Source organism: Podarcis gaigeae, assembly GCF_964106915.1.
Source record: "Podarcis gaigeae genome assembly, chromosome: 1".
Lineage (NCBI taxonomy): Eukaryota > Metazoa > Chordata > Lepidosauria > Squamata > Lacertidae > Podarcis > Podarcis gaigeae.
In genome coordinates, this window is record NC_139678.1 from 7933738 (window position 1) to 7950528 (window position 16791).

The following is a 16791-nucleotide window of genomic DNA, read 5'->3' on the forward strand; positions in this document are numbered from 1 at the left end:
TGCGCGGCAGACTGTTCAAACACTTTGGAAGTAATGAGTATTCTCCCAAGTATTTGCAATGGGGAATTTGCAACAATGACCTTTGATCTGGTGTCTCAGCTGCATGAGTTATATGCGTGCTTCATGGCTCGGTGTTCTGATTTTCACCCACATCGGCCCACAGAGACACAGCTTGTTTCATTCTTTAGAAATATTCCGAGTTTTGAGGAAGGCAATCTGGGCTCCATCTATTATGAGTTGAGTCTGAGGTGAGCACAGATTTCCACCACTAGAGTTCTAAAGGCTCATTAAAAGCTGCTTTTTCATCTGGCCCAAGATTTTTAATGATCTGCTTCCTCGCCGGTTCTAAACGTTCCATCATCATCATCTTCATCTTCATTGGAGATATGGAGAGCAGGCATGACATAAGAGCCTTCTCTGTTTTGGGACCTAAGTTGCTTCCAGACAACCTGTTTATTGTACATCTATCCTGGTTTGCTTACAGGAAGATTAGATGAAGGCCCTTTCCATCCTTAACATTGACAGTGATCTCGTTGGTGGGCCTTTCTTTTGGCAAGCTGCAGACAGACCAAAAAAGACTCCAGCTCAGAAGATGCCTCAGCCATTCTGCTCACTTGGCTGATCTCTGTAAAGTCAGAATCATTTAGCTTTGTCTACCTTACAGGACTGGGGTGACGTTATTTCAATTACTGTTAATAATTATTTTATTTTTGGTCATGTCAAAAAAATTGACTCAAAGTGATTACGGGTTCTTTTTAAGGATATAATACCAAATCAAAATACATCTTGCTGGAATACCAAGTATTTCACCAGGAGCTAAGTGCCACTTCCAAAACATTTGGAAACCAAAGTACGGTTTCTGATTGGCTGCAGGAAACTCCTTCAACCAATCAGAAGTCGCGGAACCCCCGTCAGACTTTCTGGGTTTGCGGCGTTCAGGAGCCAAAACGTTTGAGAACTAAGCTGTTCGAAAACCAAGGTATGACTGTACTTGGACTGACCTGAAGAAGGGTGACAAAACAGAGATTTTACCCGGATATCTCATTGTTAAGAATCCTCAACTACAAGATTTAGCACAGAGAATCTGCACGTTGGCCTTCAGTACATTACAGATGAACTCTTGAACCCTGGGACATTGAATAGTAATCTGTAAATATTTCTTCAAGATTGATCTGAGATGGTACATTCGTATTCTTTCAGCTCGCATTACTCTGAGTTATAGTACGTGTTGCATTGAGATATCTAGTGTACAATATGTTCTCATTTCGTAAACAGAGCTGTGCTTGATGAGGTTCTACTCTCTGTATTCCTTTGTTGTTTGATACGAAGTAGGATGAAAATGGCAGACTTGGACCAGAGATTCATAGAAGATTGGAAGAAATATACTTGAAGAGCAACTGTAATCAACAAATCACGCTACAAGAAGTTTTGTAAGGAAAAATATATGAAACATTGCAAAGTAGAGAAAGAATAGAGATATTATTTATGAGATTTAAATGTAATAGTGGAAGTAAGAAATGTAAATTAAGTGAATAGATTGGAAAATTTTCAGATGTGATTGATGGAAGTAAAAAAAACTGTATAAGATATAAAAGTACATTTAATTATTGTTGAAAATGATATGTTGAAAAACTAATATAAATTTATAGACAAAAAAAAGAAAATGGCAGACTTGGGGCTTTCACATTTCAGCAGGCGTCCTAAGGTGTGATGCCAAAATTTGGTGCCCTCCTTCTCTCGCTTTCCATTGTACATCATCGTTGCCCACCCCCCAGGTGCCTTTTTGGCTTGGCATGAGTGCAGATGAACCAGTCGTGCTCCCTTAAATCTGCCTCTGCTCCCTTGGTCTTGAGACTTATTAAAAGCTGGACTCTTCAAACTCTTCGCTGTGAAATAATCCCACAGACTTCAAACAACAGACTTCCCCCGTGCACGTGACCTACACTTAACATTGGCAGCCCAAAATGTGTTATTCCGCTCCCTATGAGGTGAATATCTATTTAGGTTCTTTTGTTTTATCGCTGTGAATACAATACCAGAGTACGGATTTAGCCAAGCAAATTCCCCCACCCCCTTGGGCCTGTAATGCTTCTTGTTCACGTTCGCTTTCCCTCAGAGTCTGCTGCTGAAATTATGCTAATTTGCTGGCCCACTGATGGAGAAGGAGCTGTTTTCAATGGGCTCACACTGGGTGTGAGTTTTAGTCCACAGAATTCGTCAAGGAGGAGAGGAAAAAACAGCCTGAGAAATTCTACTCTTGTAGTAGCTGACATTTCGACCTCATTATTCACATACATTTTTGTTCCATTATCCCCTAAACAATTCAGCTGCACTGTGCAAAATTAGCGGATAACGTTGGCGGCACTCAAGAAAACCAGATGCCCAACAGACGAGGAAAGAGGTTTAGATCTCACCACTGCCATCACTCCCTCAAATATATTAAGTTAGGACACAGTTCCAGGAAGGACCGATCCACAGTACAGCCAACCATTGTACAATAACGTCTGACACCAAATTCTCTGAACATGTCACTCAAAGGCCGTTACCCTCACCTAAATTTTAACCACTCTCAAATAATTTCCATCACCCAAATGGAATAGCAGCGCTTTGAAAAATTGCTGGTGCTGTGCTACTTATCATATCAATCGATTGATTGAATATTTAGCAGTTCCTCCCCAAACAAGCCCAGGACAGCAAACAGATCAACAATTTAAAAACAAAATTCTGGGCGCCACAGTTTAAGAAGGATATTTACAACACACTTACTTCCAGGTAAGTAGGGTTAGCACTGTAGCCTTATTGAGCCAGGATTTGACCGTGCAAATGTGCCATTCTCCCCTTTCATATCCTGGCTTGTTTGGAAACCTTAATCATAGTTTCCTGGTTTGCATATAACAAGAAACTATGGTTAAGAGATGTTTCCTGCCTGGTTTGCTCTTGTGTTCGGGTAAAAGGGGGAACATAGGGGCTGCCTTTGACTCCACAGGTAATTTGCATTTCCTGGTTATTAAGTCCATTATTGCATTTCCTGGTTATTAAGTCCATATTTGACCTTGCAACTGAAGCTGTTCTCTGCTTTCTCCACCAAATTCACAGCTCCCTCCCTCCAGCGTAAATTGCAAAAGGGAGTAGAATTTGGCTAGGCTCCTCAGCCCAGACATGAGAGTCGTTTAAACTGCATATGCCTTTCTGACAATGTCGTGCTTCTGTTCCAATGCAAACAGACTTGCAGGATCAACCCCCCGACCCACTGCAGCTTAACAACCTTGGCTTCCTTTCTGTGGGCGCTTTGTTCAACAGGAAGAGGAAACCCCACACCTAGGGATGGCAGCTCCAGTTCCCAATGTATGGAAAACCTTTGTACGCCTTCCTTAGAAAAAGCAGCTTCCACCTGGGCTAGGCTCTGGTTTCAATTAAGAGTTCTCAAAAAAGGAAAGGGGAAGTTCTTCCCCTACTGAATCTATACAGGATTCATTTATCTGTTGTTTAGAGTGTGAGCCAGGTTTTCATTTTTTTTAAGGATAAAGGTCACTTGCCTGCAATGTGGAAGTAAGTACTTGACCATTCTCACTCAGCAACCAAGAATAAACCTGCTTTTGAGGTTGCAATCTGGAGCGGCTGGTTTTTCAGCAATTCTCAAATTAAATGTATTCAGTTATTTTTTTTTAATTACAAACTATGCCTTCAGTCATACACCCTTATTAGAGACCCCTTACAATTGTACAGAGGGGGCGGTTATTGTGGCGCTGTAGGGACGCGGGTGGCGCTGTGGGTTAAACCACAGAGCCTAGGACTTGCCGATCAGAAGGTTGGCGGTTCGAATTCCCACGACGGGGCAAGCTCCTGTTGCTCGGTCCCTGCTCCTGCCAACCTAGCAGTTCAAAAGCATGTCAAAGTGCAAGTAGATAAATAGGTACCACTCCGGCGGGAAGGTAAATGGCGTTTCTGTGCGCTGCTCTGGTTCTCCAGAAGCGGCCTAGTCATGCTGGCCAGATGACCCGGAAGCTGTACGCCGGCTCCCTTGGCCAGTAAAGCGAGATGAGTGCCGCAACCCCAGAGTCGGCCACGACTGGACCTAATGGTCAGGGGTCCCTTTACCTTTATGCCTTCAGTCAAAAGACCTTCCATCATACACCCTTATTAGAGACCCCTTACAATTGTACAGAGGCGGCGGTTATTGTTTCATTTGCTATTATGTTATGTATTTTTTAATACAGTGTAAACCACTCTGTGACCCTCTGATGAAGGGAGGCTGGCAAATTAAATTAAAACAAATCAATACAGACCACCTGTCATGGTACACAGAAGTCTTCTACCTGGAAATATACTCTGAGGAGCAGCAAGAAGAGGAGATACCATGAAAAATGGGGAGTTGGGGGGGAGACGGATGGACAAAAGACATTTCAAACTCTATCCCAGGATAACCCTGCCAATTCCTCGTTGACAGACCAGAGTCTACAACAGTGTTAAAACAACAAAGCAACAACCAAGCAGGGTTCATTCGTCATCTAGGGTACCGCAGATCCTTCTAGAGAGTCTTGTCTCATGCAACAAAAAGTGAGAAAACCACCACTTTTGGTCGTTCCCACTGAGATGCTAAAAGCATCACATGGTGCCAGAGGACTCCTGGATTGGGGATGAGTTTGTGCTCACAGCCAAAATGAGAAAGGCCCCCATCCTTCAAAAGAAATGGGCCATCTGTCTGGACACTGTGGCAACAGGATGCTGGGTTTGATGGGCCTTTGGTCAGATCCTGCAGGGCTCTTCTTCTGTTCAGAAATCAAAGTGATAACCAACATCAAACCTAAGGAGCAGAGGTGTGGTTTTCTGTCCATACAAGCATAAACGACAGTTTCCTGATGGTCTTTAAGTTAGGCAAAGTATTGCTTCACTTGCTTAAATTCCTAGTCTGCCCCACATCAGAGGCTTAGGGAAATTAAAGTGTGTGTGTGTGTGTGTGTGTGTGTGTGTGTGTGCCAGCCATCATCTCATAAAAAACAGTATAGAATAAAATGACCAAGTGCTCCATTAAAACAGACCTAACATCTAATTAATCACCCAAGTATGAAAACATAAAATGTGTTAGATCAGTCACAGTCTAGCCCTGCATCCTAAAATCACTGGATTGAAGGAGTCCATCTTGTCCAACCCATTTTCTAAGGCAGGATCAGTGTCAAAGCCCCACAATGGAGCTCAGGGAGGTGACAGCAAAACAATGCATTTTAAAAATAAAAAGGTTTAAAGACAATTAAAAACATCTAAAACCATTTCCAAACAGTCACACAGCTAATGATTTCTAGGTTGGTGGGAACAATATTTCAGCCGTCTAATGCCTGGCTATACAAGAATTGTTTTAAAATTCTTCCTGTATGTTCACAATAGGGGAGACAGATGCCCCTCAACAGGGACAGCATTCGACACATATTTTTGCAAGCAATTGAATAAAATGCATTTTTTCCAAATACATTTATGGAAAAGCATTATGGAAATGAGAAGGGAAGTAGAGAAGGCTTCTCAAGCGAAGTGAGAATGTCTCAGCTCAAATAACGCAGGGCTGTTGCCCAAAGTAAAAAAGAAATATTTTTTGTACAGTTGGAAGAGACCTCCCAGGGTCATCTAGTCCAGCCCCATTTTGCATGCGATTTTCACTAACAAGTTCATTTCTATGTTCATTTTCTGCCAATATATGCAGTTTTTTTGTAGACATTAGCTGCGAACTGCATCATGGCATTGGGATTAATTCAAATTTCAAAGTATGTCTGAAGCTTTGGTTCTTGTATTGTTTTGGAACATGCACCTTTGATAGATTCTACATTAAATGCAAACGGAATTGAATTTCTCCTCATCCCCACCGGAGTCTTATGGAATAGGATGGATTCCTGAACGCCCTGGGGGATTTTCCAGGTGACAGAACTGGTGGTTCTGTCCAGCTCCCGGCCTTGCTGTGGGAAGAGGGAGGATGAGGTGAGCTGTCAACACGATTTAACTCCTGCTTCTGCTGCACAGACGTGCTTTGTAGCTCTGGGTGAGCCTAGTATTCCTCATCCTTTGTTCCTCATCTGTAAAATTGTTAAACAGGTGATTTATTCCACAGAAGTGTTGGCAAAGGCAAGTCGATTAAGGGCTGAGTGGCCCGCCACAAATTAGAAGTGCCACCTCTACGTTTGAAGAGGTATGTAGGAAATAATGCAAAACAAATACCATCCCATCCTTTATGCATAGATTATATGCTTGATTATTTCTACAGTTGGCTTTGCGAGGGGGAGGCTGAGTGGAAACGTGACTTGGAGCACATTTTCTTTTTTCCAATCAGAAAACCCTGCTGAATGACTCCTTGCATATCGTGCGCTTAAACTGCTAGCTCCGCTGACAATCCATCCAGCAGGATTGTATTTGGGGAACAGTACAAAACCTGTATGTTACATTGGGGGAGGGGGTGCTTTTCATTATGCTGCTTGCAGATGTTTGGCCTGCCGCACAGGGAAGCTTTTGTGCCCTGGATGTGGCAATGCAGCTGGGTGATGCCAGCCAACTGGGCCGCCTGCCACAGCTGTGAGTCGGAGCCCCTCCACAGGCACGCTGTAGAGTCTCATTCTTGTTTGATGGATGGAAAAGTGATAAAAACATTGGCAGGCCAAGAGACTTTGATGGTCTCGCCTTCCTGGAGAAGCATCTGCTTTGCATGCAGAAGGTCCCAGGTTTGCTCCGGAATGGAATGGCATTTCCAGGTAAGGCAGGAAGAGAAATTCCAGAAGGCCTCTGCCAGTGTATGTAGACCAGCATTTCCCTCAAGCGTCCTGGAAAAACTGGGATATCGCTTTTTCTTTTTTTTTAATCACGAGAGAACAGTGACCATTTTGGTTGCCGTGATCTCACGGGATTTCACAGCACCATTTCTGCCCCCAAAAGGGAAGGGGGGGAACATGGCACAGAATCTCTAGAAATCATGGCAACCAAAACGGCTGCGATAAAAATAATAATGGGAAGATGGCATTCCAGATTTTGGCTCCAAAGTGTTGGAGAGTATAGAGCGGTGGTTCTCAAACTTTCCTCCTGGGCCACACTTTCAGAATAAAAACTTGCATGCACCACTCTGATTTTTTTCTGGGTAAGAAATATATAGAAAAAGATGTAGCAGTGCTTTATTGATAATGCGGAACACAATTAACTTTATAATATGAACATGGGACAGCCAGAAAGGATAAAACTGTTACGATATTGAATCAATGCTGCTGCAAAGTCCTAGCTTGAAAAGTAAACATGATGGGAATGTTGGGACTGCCGGTGGGAAACAGAGGGACAGTCAATTCACAGTGTGAAGCACCGGAATTAGCTCAGAGTGTAATATGAGCTCTTCCGTTTGTTCCTGTCCAGGAAGTGCAGGAAGTGTTTGTCACTACACTGCTGGAATTTGAAGAGAGCAGTCATGTTTTTTGTAATGCTGCAAAGGCAGAAATAAAAGCATGTAAATACGTTTCTTCTCACGTTTGAGAAGAATCACCGATCGAGACCTAGCCTGCGCTTGCTGGGGAATGCAGCCAGGGAAGTCAACAGGGAATTAAGCCGGGTGCCTGCGATTGTTGCCAGTTTCTCCTGATATGGGCTTGAATTCCCGACAAAAACAACGCAGCTACATAAGAGCATGAATCATTTCCAAAATATAATTATAAACGAGCCTCTTACTTTTGTACCTTAAATACATATACACTGAGAGGTGTGACCTTGTTTTTGCCAGGTAATCCCCTTTATATTTGGTCTAGTTTGACACAAACTCTCATCTCCTCATCAACCCAAAGAAGCCCTTCTCTTTTCTGATCTTTCATATTTGTCAGAGTTGAAAATCCCTGCTCACAACAAAATGTCATGGAGAACTGAAGAACAATAGCAAATATTATTCTCCAGCACCCCAGCGATACTGGGTCACTACTAGGATTGTCCTCAACTAAATCACTGTCCACCACTACTGAAATTGGGGCAGCATCTTTGCATCTCCCTGTCCATCCAAGACCAAGGTAAGGTCGTTGCTTTGTCTTTCCTGATTACGGGATTTGTGGGGCTCTGAGTATCATTTCATCAGATTCACATGCACGGTTGACTTTTTCAAGTTCAGTTCCTTTTTTAGACGGAGCTGCAGTAACTGAGTAAGCAAATTATCCGGTTTAATAGTCCCATCTGCTTTAGACAGATCTGAAAGGCCAGTGTACCAAAGGCATTCTGCAAAGACCAGTCTTTTACTGGAAATATAAACTCAACACACCTCTCCAGGACACCAATTAAATGCACTGGGTAGCCGTTTGAACAACGGCCTGTTCAACAGGCAGCCTAATCTCATTGTATCTCTAGCGCCTGGTGGAATTCACAGGGGGTGGGTTTAGAAATATCCTCTGTTGCTCGGGGATCCCCCCCCCCACTAACCTTTCCTAAATTGAAGGCCTTGCTTTTGTGAGGTGTGCCAATGGACTTCATGTGTCGTATCTCTTCTCAGCAAATTAGGGGATAGACCACCAGTCAGTTTTGCTTGCAGAAAGGTTCCTTGAGAGGAAGGTTGAGATATAAATTCAATAAAGAAAGAAAGAGAACCCAGTTGCTGCACCAAAGTGTGAACTGATCCTGACTCCTCATTTATTAAGAACATAAGAAGAACCATAAAGAAGGCTGATCACCAAAGAATGGATGCTTTTGAATTATGGTGCTGGAGGAGACTCTGGAGAGTCCCATGGACTGCAAGAAGATCAAACCTATCCATTCTGAAGGAAATCAGCCCTGAGTGCTCACTGGAAGGACAGATCCTGAAGCTGAGGCTCCACTACTTTGGCCACCTCATGAGAAGAGAAGACTCCCTGGAAAAGACCCTGATGTTGGGGAAGATGGAGGGCACAAGGAGAAGGGGACGACAGAGGACGAGATGGTTGGACAGTGTTCTTGAAGCTACCAGCATGAGTTTGACCAAACGGTGGGAGGTAGTGGAAGACAGGAGTGCCTGGCGTGCTCTGGTCCATGGGGTCACGAAGAGTCAGACACAACTAAACAACAACAACAACAGCCTACAGGATCAGGCCAATGGCCCACCTAGTCCAGCATCCTGTTCTCACAGTGGCCAACCAGATGCCTGTGGGAAACCAGGAAGAAGAACATGAGCACAAGAGCCCTCTCGCCTCCTGTGGAGGCCTTACTCGCCTTTTCTCTCAAAAGTCCCCAGCGCCACAACCTTTCCCCCCAGGGGAGTTGTCCCATCCCATTCACCATTTTCGTTGCCCTTGTCCAAAACTTTCCCTGCTCTACAATGCCCTGTTTGAGGTGAGGTGACCAGCACCGTACACAGCATTCCAGATGCACCATAGATTTGTATAATTGCGTAAGGATACCAGCAATTTCATTCTCAGAAAACGACAGACGGCAGTCTAAATATGGTAAGATCAGTTCAGCCAAAGGCTTTCTGAAGGATCCAGGTTTATTGTTATTTCAAAGTCTTCTCTGGCTCATCCAACAACTACATCGAGGGAACTTCAGGCCAGTGAGGCCGGGCCTTCAAAGCACTCCAGTTAACAGAGGTGTCAAGCAAGGATGTATACTGGCACCGTTCCTATTTAATTACTATATAAACAATCTCATTCCTGATATGGCATCCCCATCCTTCTTCACCCCCCACCCTCAGGAATCATAAAGTGCCCGTTCTGCTCTATGCCGATAACTTGAAGTTTTGTTCTCCCATAATAAAATCGGACTTAGAAGGATACTGGTTAAACTTGGACAGCTGTGTAAAATAGAGCATCTAAAAATCAACTACGTTAAAACCAAGGTCACTGCATTTGGCAAGAGGACTACCAAGTCCAGGTGGATGCTGTAGATGGTCACACCCTTGAGCAAGTACCCAGAATTAGTTGTCTAGGATTACTTATTGATGGGAAGTCATCATGGAAACCCCATCTGGAAGCAATTGAGCTAATACCCGGCCGTTCTACTGGGCAGCTATATAGGTTCTTCCATTCAAAGGGCAGCCAGTTAATCATCTAATCATTTTAGACAGATCTAAAATCATCATCCAAATGCTCTACGGGGCTGAGATATGGGGAGTTGGTGTCAAATCTGAAATAGAGGTCCTACAACATGAATTTATGGGGCAGATTTTGGGCCTTCCCTGTGGGACACTGGCAGCCCATCTGAGAGCTGAGTTGGGCCTCCCCTCACTAGCAGCCAGAATTGATCCAGCCTATCTGAGATGCCTTTGAGGGTCATACCCTTACTAAGCTCTGCTGGTTAGAGCAACTAAGGACAGGAGGCTGGGCACAAAAATGCCAAGATAAGCTTAGTGCTTATAATCTCCAAATGGAGAACTACTTAGTTCTTAGCCTGTGTGACTTTAGAAATTGGTTTTTTGATCAGGATGCCAACCAAGACAGAGCATCCTTCATTGCTGCCTGTTCCTCTGCTTGGTATCACCAAATTACGACCCATCACTCAAGGCCCCATTACCTTGAGACTCTGACCTTCCCACAACAACACAGCGCCTTTGTAGAACTAAGATTTCAATGGATGCCCTCATCATATTAGAGGGGAGATATTGGGGAATTCCCCTTATGGATCACAAATGTATACATGGGTGCAATCAAGCAGAGGACCTCACACTCTCTCTGCTGATTTGCCCCCTGTATACAATGCCCAGAGGGGAATTTATATTGCCAGTTCTTAATTGGCTTCCAGGTCGATCCGCACAGGAAGCAACAGTTGAACTCCTTGCAGATAAACTTCTATATGTTACACACCAGGTAGCTAAATTTGTGCTGGCAGCCAAGAAGTTCTGTTCCAGCTACGCTGGTCATGTTGTGCAGATGCCTGATGATCCTCTTCCAGAGCAACTACTCTATTCCGAACTTAAAAATGGATAGTGTAATGTTGGTGGTCAACAAAAGAGGTTTAAAGACTGTCTCAAGACAAATCTTAAAAAAATGTAGTATAAACACTGACAACTGGGAAACACTGGGCTGTGAGCACTCCAGTTGGAGAACAGCCTTTACCAAAGGTGTCATGGGCTTTGAAGACACTCGAACTCAGGACGCAAGGGAGAAATGTGCTAAGAGGAAGGCACGCTTGGCAAATCCACACCATAATCAACTCCCACCCAGAAACCAATGTCCCCACTGTGGAAGGACGTGTGGATCCAGAATTGGCCTCCACAGTCACTTACGGACTCATTGTTAAAACCGTGTTTATGGAAGACAATCTTACTCAGCTACGAGGGATCGCCAAAAAGAAGAATGATGAAGAGTTTGGATTTGATATCCCGCCTTTCACTCCTTTTTAAGGAGTCTCAAAGCAGCTAACATTCTCCTTTCCTTTTCTCCCCCACAACAAACACTCTGTGAGGTGAGTGGGGCTGAGAGACTTCAGAGAAGTGTGACTGGCCCAAGGTCACCCAGCAGTTGCATGTGGAGGAGCAGAGACTCGAACCCGGTTCCCCAGATTACGATAACAGATGCAGCCCAGAATGCAGTGTTTGATATATATATTTTTATCATTGGGCATACTACCAAGTAAACACACCAAGGATCAATGCCTTTGTGTCTCTAGAACTTCCATTTTACATATATAACAACTAGTTTCCCCTGTCCTGGAAAGTATTCTGTAAGTGAAAGAACTAATATTTATCCTGACATAAAAGTGCACGTTTCAAGACCAGAGTCCCTTATTATTATCTTACTGTGATAATAATATGTGCAGATTCTGCCATTCCTTCATGAACTTTAGGGCAGGGTACATATTATCCTCAACCCTGTCTGTGTGTGTTTTTAATAGTTTTCATTAAAGATTTTCTTGTGTAAAAAGCAAAGTAAAGCAAAAACAAAGAAAAGTGCATATAGTGCATTGACTTTCAAGTCATAGAGTCTTTAAGCACCCCAAAGTTCTTGCAGTGAGCATCATAGGAGCAGGAATTTGAATCCGCCTCTCTCTGGGCGCAGGCCAATTTTCTGTCTACAGCATCATGCTGGCTTCTCTTTTTTCGAGGATTCCGACCTGACCGTTTTGCTCTTTTCTTTCCCCCTCTTGCAGCATATTTGCGCTCAGCATGGCTACTTACTCCTTTTGGTGGGTAGCTTGGAATTCTCAACTCTTGGAAAGAAGCAGATTCCTTCCTTCCTTCCTTCCTTCCTTCCTTCCTTCCTTCCTTCCTTCCTTCCTTCTTCCTTCCTTTCTTTCCATCCATAACATGAACCACAGCGGAGTGCGATTGTATCTGGGCCCAGTGAAACGATTGCATACATTTTCTCTAATTCAAACCATTTGTTGCTTTACTGAATCAAAGTCCCCTTCAGAGCGTCCAAACTCCACATGACGTCTTTGACTGTTGCGTTTCGTACGAGGCCATTCCTGAGACAGTTGATTGGAGGGAGGAAGAGGGGCAAACGGCCTGCAAAATTCTCGCACAATGCTCTCCCTTTTTTTTTTTAAAGGGGTACATCTAATCCGCAGAACTTTTTTTTTTTATCTTCTGATAATTACACCATCTGTTTTTATCGCCATTGCTGTACACCACCGTGGCATTACGTTAACACACAGCAGTTAAAAAAATTGTCAGAAAATAAACAAAGCCCTGTTACGTGAGGTGCTTGCACTGGAGATAATAGAATCACAGAACTGTATACTAGTCCAACCCCCTGCAATGCTGGGATCTCAGCTAAAGCATCCATGACAGATGACTGTCAGGGAACTGCCATCGGAAAGGCAGGCGGTGGAAGGGCTCTCAGACGCTAAGAGAGACTCAGCGGCAGAGGAAGGTACCAGCAGGGGGAGGGAAAGAGCTCAGAGAGAAAGTGAGTCGGAGGGAGAGCTCCGAGAGACTGCCAGTGAAAACAGTGGAGAAGTCTCAGGACCCCCCATAGGTACACCCACTCCTCGCCGGAAACTGTCTCGCCGAGAATCCCGAAGACGTGTTTCCGTTAAGGAACTTTTATGTTGGAGCAGATTCCGCAAACGCCCACTGTCAGATTCTGCTAGCGATTGAGGGAGTCATGTTTAAGGGGGCTCCGCTTAAGGCAGAGTTTGAGAACCATGCCCAAGCTCTGAGGGACTAAGCTTTAATGCACAAGCAGCTCATCATCCCATCACAGCAATCCGACAGTCCCTGAAAGCCGCTTGTGCAAAAAGAGGCATCATGAGCAACCCAACCGGAGCTGGAGACGCAGGAGGAACTGGAGCGAGTCCAAGCCTGGAAGAAAGGTACAGGGTGTTGGAGCTCCAGCTAGCGCTGCAAACGGCGAGGCTCGAAGAGAGGCGGGCTCAGGATGCGGACAAGGGAAAAACCACCCCACTCGCAAGGAAGGTGCCGGGGTTGGTGCAGAAGTTTGGGGGGGATCCCAGAAATTATCAAGCCTTTAGAACAGAGATGCAATACGCCCTCAAGCTGCAGTTTGATGACTTTCCCAATGAGGAATCGAGAGTGGCGTTTATCATTGGGCATCTCGAAGGGGGGGGGCGAAAGACTGGGTGAGGCCCCTGATGGCAGCGAATAATGACGTTCTGAAAGACTCGAGAAAGTTTTTTCGCGCCATGGATCTGATGTTTTCCAGCGAGATTGAGCAAGGGGTGGCGCGCAGACAGTTGATGGCGTGTAAACAGGGGAATCGCTCCGTCCGAGAGTACTGGACAGAGTTTACCATGCTGATCCATAAATTGGGATGGGACCTGACTGCGGAACCGATACAAATGCTGTTCGAAGGTTTATCCGCGGCGGTGAAGGATGAGCTTTCCCGCGCGCCCAGGGCGGAGTCTATGGACCAGCTGACTAAATCCGCGCTCACCATAGGAGTGCACCAGGAGGCGAGAGCCTTGGAGAAGCGGGAAGGGAAAGGGGAACGTTGAAGTGAGTTCCGCATTCCAGAGATGCCAGAGCACCATTCTCCACCTGTAGAACGATGGAGATTGGGACAGCGCGCGCGCGCGGAGTTTCAAACACCAACAATGGGGGGAAGAAGGAAGGAAAGAGCGCCAAGAAATGTTTCCTCTGCCAACAGCCAGGTCACTTTGCCAGAGTCTGTCCGCAAAGGAAGGGATGGCAAGGAATGGCGGGAGCTGTTGGGGGTGAAGAAGAGGGGGTTCAGGAGCAAGTAAAAGCCAACGCCTGGTTGCCAGCATCGGGGCACAGCAGCCAGGCCAGAGAGCAGTGAATGTGCCCAAGCCTGAACCCCCAAGACCAGTGCTTGTAGTAGAGGTGGTGCTAGAGCTACCAAACGGACACCCGCTAAAGATAAAGGCGCTATTGGACTCAGGCAGCTCCTGCAATTTTATGAGCAAGGAGTTTGCAGCAGAACACCAGATACAGACGATCCCTTTAAGTAACCCCTTACAGGTCACAACGATTGATGGGAGGGAGCTGTTGGGCGGGGAAGTTAACCAACAGACTGTCCCTATGATAATGAAGGTGGCCAGACACACGGAGGTAATAGCGTTCAATGTGGCCACCCTGGGAGGGACGCCCATCATACTGGGGATGAGCTGGCTAGCGCTGCATGATCCGCTAGTGGGATGGCACCAGCGGGTAGTTTCCTTTGGGTCAACACATTGCCTAGCACACTGCAAGGGAGGAGAGGCTCAGGGAGGAGCCAAGGCCACCCTAGCAGGGATGGAAGTAGCTGATAAAGGGAAGGTACCACGACAATACGTCGACCTGGGTAACGTCTTCAGCGAAAGAGAAGCAGATAAACTGCCCCCGCACAGGCCCTTTGACTGTCAAATTAACTTACTCCCAGGAGCCCAGTTACCAGTGGGCAAGCTGTACGCTATGTCCGACCGGGAGATGCAGGAGTTAAGGGAGTTCATTGACAAGAACCTCAAACAAGGTTTCATCAGGGAGTCACGAGCAGTGGGGGGTAGCCCAGTCTTCTTTGTGGACAAAAAAACACACGGATAAAGGCTTGTAGTTGATTACAGGCCCGTGAATGCCGTGTCAGAACCCGTGACATTCCCCATGCCAAGAATCGATGACATTTTGAACCGAGTGAGGAAGGGGAAAATCTTTACCAAACTGGACCTGAGGGGGGGCGTATAACCTGATACGAATGAGAAAGGGAGACGAATGGAAAACTACCATGTTCACCCCCCTGGGGGCCTCTGAGTATCTCGTTATGCCCTTCGGTCTACAAGCGGGCTCAGCCTGCTTTCAATCGTTCATGAACCACGTCCTGGGACCGTTACTTTACAAAAACTGTGTGGCATTTTTAGATGACATATTGGTGTACTCAGAGAATGAGGAGCAGCATGTGCGGGACGTAAGAGAGGTACTGAGCAGGCTGCAAACAAACCAGCTGTGGGTGAAACTGGAGAAATGTCAGTTTCATACCAGAGAGGTGGAATTCCTGGGGTACCGTTTATCAGACAAAGGATTGGCCATGGATCCCAGCAAGGTTCAAGTGGTACTGGAATGGAAGACACCGAAGACCAAAAAGGACGTACAAAGGTTCCTGGGGTTCGGAAACTTCTACCGGAAGTTTATCAAGAACTTCACCCACTTAACGGCGCCCATCACTGACTGTCTCAGCAGCAAAAAGAAATTTGTCTGGACGGAAGAGGCGCAGCGAGCATTCGAAAGATTAAAAAGGGCGTTCGCATCGGAAGAATAACTTTTGCACGTGGATCTGCAACAACCGATGAGAGTGGAAACTGATGCATCGGACCGCGCGGTAGGGGCGGTGCTTCTTCAGCCGGGAAAGGATACGTCGGAATGGAGACCGTGTGCATTCTTCTCTCAGAAACTGAATAAGTCGGAGAGGAATTACACCGTGTACGACCGAGAACTACTCGCCATTCATGAGGCGTTCCGGAGGTGGCGACACTTGCTGATCGGAGCGCAGCACAAGGTCCAAGTGTGCACTGACCACAAAAATCTAGAATACTGGAGAACTGCCCGAGTACTGAACCAGAGACAAGTGAGATGGGCCCAGGAGTTCTCCAAATTCAACTTTGAGATTTGTTACGTGCCAGGGGCAGAGAATGTCAGAGCGGACGCCCTCTCTCGAAAACCCGAGTATTTAGAGGGGGAGGGAGCGCCCGAGGAGAGACATATCATCCCAGAGGACCGCTGGGTGTGTGGGGCTGCATTGGTGGGGCCGAGAGAATTGGTGGAGGGAACCCAGAACGATGAATACGCCCAAGATAAGCTCAGAGGACTTCGGGGAGGTGGAGAGAACACAGGGGGTTTTGAGGAAAGGAACGGAGCGTTGTATTACAAGGGGGCACTGTACATACCAGAAGGAGAATTGAGGGGTAGAGTGCTCAAACAATTGCACGACAGCCCCACAGCGGGGCACTTCGGGCAACACAAAACCATGTGGTTGGTTACCAGGGAGTTTTGGTGGCCCAAGGTGAGGGAAGACGTACGGGAATATGTAAGGGGATGCGACCGCTGCCAGAGGGCAAAAGGGGAGAGGCTGGCACCGGCGGGGCTACTGGAACCCTTACCCACACCAGAAAGGCCATGGGAGGCAGTATCCATAGATTTTATGATGGATCTGCCAAAATCCAAGGGGAAAACAGCTGTCATGGTGGTAATAGACCTATTGACCAAGATGTGCCACTTTATAGCCTGCTCGCATATTATTGGCAGAATAAACCGCCAAGTTGTTTGTAAAACATATTTTTAGGTTGCATGGCGCCCCCTTGAGGGTGGTCTCAGACCGAGGGAAACAATTTACTTCCAGGTTCTGGAGGAAGCTCATGAGCTTACTGCACGTGGAAGTCAATTTTTCGACTGCCCGACACCCAGAAATGAATGGGCAGGCGGAAAGGGCGAACGGTATT